This window comes from Procambarus clarkii, chromosome 62, assembly GCF_040958095.1.
Source record: "Procambarus clarkii isolate CNS0578487 chromosome 62, FALCON_Pclarkii_2.0, whole genome shotgun sequence".
NCBI lineage: Eukaryota > Metazoa > Arthropoda > Malacostraca > Decapoda > Cambaridae > Procambarus > Procambarus clarkii.
The window spans coordinates 29,710,943-29,714,559 of NC_091211.1; positions in this window are offsets into that span (position 1 = coordinate 29,710,943).

Sequence of the window (3,617 nt, forward strand, 5' to 3'; positions counted from 1 at the left end):
TCGCCGGCGCCCGGAATCGAACCCGGGACCACAGGATCACGCGTCCAGCGTGCTGTCCACTCAGCCACCAGCCCCCTGTGTGTGTGTGTGGGTAAAGGTGGGCAGGTGTGTGGGTAAGGGTGGGCAGGTATGTGGGTAAGGGTGGGTAGGTGTGTGGGTAAAGGGTGGGCAGGTATGTGGGTAAGGGTGGGTAGGTGTGTGGGTAAGGGTGGGCAGGTATGTGGGTAAGGGTGGGTAGGTGTGTGGGTAAAGGGTGGGCAGGTGTGTGGGTAAGGGTGGGCAGGTGTGTGGGTAAGGGTGGGTAGGTGTTGGTGTGTGAAAGGTAAACACAAAAAAGTAGCTGGGTCGCCACTCGGAGGGGAAAAGCCCCACTTTTCCCCCTTTTTGTGACTTTTTGTTCCCCGCCTCATGTGTTGCGCCTCATGTGTTGCGCCTCATGTGTTGCGCCTCATGTGTTGCGCCTCATGTGGTGCGCCTCATGTGTTGCGCCTCATGTGTTGCGCCTCATGTGGTGCGCCTCATGTGGTGCGCCTCATGTGTTGCGCCTCATGTGTTGCGCCTCATGTGGTGCGCCTCATGTGTTGCGCCTCATGTGTTGCGCCTCATGTGGTGCGCCTCATGTGTTGCGCCTCATGTGTTGCGCCTCATGTGTTGCGCCTCATGTGTTGCGCCTCATGTGGTGCGCCTCATGTGGTGCGCCTCATGTGGTGCGCCTCATGTGGTGCGCCTCACGTGGTGCGCCTCACGTGGTGCGCCTCAGGTGGTGCGCCTCATGTGGTGCGCCTCATGTGGTGCGCCTCACGTGGTGCGCCTCACGTGGTGCGCCTCAGGTGGTGCGCCTCATGTGGTGCGCCTCAGGTGGTGCGCCTCATGTGGTGCGCCTCATGTGTTGCGCCTCATGTGTTGCGCCTCATGTGGTGCGCCTCATGTGGTGCGCCTCATGTGGTGCGCCTCATGTGGTGCGCCTCATGTGGTGCGCCTCATGTGTTGCGCCTCATGTGTTGCGCCTCATGTGGTGCGCCTCACGTGGTGCGCCTCACGTGGTGCGCCTCAGGTGGTGCGCCTCATGTGGTGCGCCTCATGTGGTGCGCCTCACGTGGTGCGCCTCACGTGGTGCGCCTCAGGTGGTGCGCCTCATGTGGTGCGCCTCAGGTGGTGCGCCTCATGTGGTGCGCCTCACGTGGTGCGCCTCATGTGGTGCGCCTCACGTGGTGCGCTTCACGTGGTGCGCCTCATGTGGTGCGCCTCATGTGGTGCGCCTCACGTGGTGCGCCTCAGGTGGTGCGCCTCATGTGGTGCGCCTCATGTGGTGCGCCTCACGTGGTGCGCCTCACGTGGTGCGCCTCAGGTGGTGCGCCTCATGTGGTGCGCCTCAGGTGGTGCGCCTCATGTGGTGCGCCTCACGTGGTGCGCCTCATGTGGTGCGCCTCACGTGGTGCGCTTCACGTGGTGCGCCTCATGTGGTGCGCCTCATGTGGTGCGCCTTACGTGGTGCGCCTCACGTGGTGCGCCTCAGGTGGTGCGCCTCATGTGGTGCGCCTCACGTGGTGCGCCTCATGTGGTGCGCCTCACGTGGTGCGCCTCACGTGGTGCGCCTCATGTGGTGCGCCTCATGTGGTGCGCCTCACGTGGTGCGCCTCACGTGGTGCGCCTCACGTGGTGGGCCTCACGTGGTGCGCCTCACGTGGTGCGCCTCACGTGGTGCGCCTCATGTGGTGCGCCTCACGTGGTGCGCCTCACGTGGTGCGCCTCATGTGGTGCGCCTCACGTGGTGCGCCTCACGTGGTGCGCCTCATGTGGTGCGCCTCACGTGGTGCGCCTCATGTGGTGCGCCTCACGTGGTGCGCCTCACGTGGTGCGCCTCACGTGGTGCGCCTCACGTGGTGCGCCTCATGTGGTGCGCCTCACGTGGTGCGCCTCACGTGGTGCGCCTCACGTGGTGCGCCTCACGTGGTGCGCCTCACGTGGTGCGCCTCACGTGGTGCGCCTCACGTGGTGCGCCTCACGTGGTGCGCCTCATGTGGTGCGCCTCACGTGGTGCGCCTCATGTGGTGCGCCTCACGTGGTGCGCCTCACGTGGTGCGCCTCACGTGGTGCGCCTCACGTGGTGCGCCTCACGTGGTGCGCCTCACGTGGTGCGCCTCACGTGGTGCGCCTCACGTGGTGCGCCTCACGTGGTGCGCCTCACGTGGTGCGCCTCATGTGGTGCGCCTCACGTGGTGCGCCTCATGTGGTGCGCCTCACGTGGTGCGCCTCATGTGGTGCGCCTCACGTGGTGCGCCTCACGTGGTGCGCCTCATGTGGTGCGCCTCACGTGGTGCGCCTCATGTGGTGCGCCTCACGTGGTGCGTCTCACGTGGTGCGCCTCACGTGGTGCGCCTCACGTGGTGCGCCTCATGTGGTGCGCCTCACGTGGTGCGCCTCACGTGGTGCGCCTCATGTGGTGCGTCTCACGTGGTGCGCCTCACGTGGTGCGCCTCACGTGGTGCGCCTCATGTGGTGCGCCTCACGTGGTGCGCCTCACGTGGTGCGCCTCATGTGATGCCAGACACCGCCATGTGTTGATGAATTGTAACCAGGATTTTCTACCCCGGAAGCGCGAGCAGAGTTGCTCTCCAGGCCTCGTGTGTGTGTGTGTGTGTGTGTGTGTGTGTGTGTGTGTGTGTGTGTGTGTGTGTGTGTGTGTGTTTATGTGCCAGCCTAATGTGTGTACTCACCTAGTTGTGCTTGCGGGGGTTGAGCTCTGGCTCTTTGGTCCCGCCTCTCAACCGTCAATCAACTGGTGTACAGGTTCCTGAGCCTACTGGGCTCTATCATATCTACACTTGAAACTGTGTATGGAGTCAGCCTCCACCACATCACTGCCTAATGTATTCCACCTGTTAACTACTCTGACACTGAAAAAGTTCTTTATACTGTCAGAGGCTCATCTGGGTACTAAATTTCCACCGTGTCCCCTTGTTCGTCTTCCACCCGTGCTGAAGATTTCGTTTTTGTCCACCCTGTCAATTCCCCTGAGAATTTTGTAGGTGGTTATCATGTCTCCCCTTACTCTTCTGTTTTCCAGGGATGTGAGGTTCAGCTTCCTTAGCCTTTCCTCGTAGGTCATTCCTCTCAGTTCCGGGACGAGTCTGGTGGCATACCGCTGAATCTTCTCTAACTTTGTCTTGTGTTTAACTGTGTGTACTCATATATTTGTTCTCACCTATTTGTGCCTTCAGGATCGAGCATTGACTCTTGGATTCCGCCTTTCTAGCCATCGGTTGTTTACAGCAATGACTCCTGTCCCATTTCCCTATAATACCTAGTTTTAAAATTATGAATAGAGTTTGCTTCCACAACCTGTTCCTTAAGTGCATTCCATTTCCCCACTACTCTCACGCTAAAAGAAAACTTCCTAACATCTCTGTGACTCATCTGAGTTTCAATCTTCCATCCATGTCCCCTCGTTCTGTTACTATTCCGTGTGAACATTTCGTCTATGTCCACTCTGTCAATCCCCTAAGAATTGTATACGTTCCTATCATATCCCTCTCCCTTCTTTTTTCTAGTGTCGTAAGGTTCAGTTCCTTCAGGCGCTCTTCATACCCCATCCCTCGTAACTCTCCCCAAGAGTG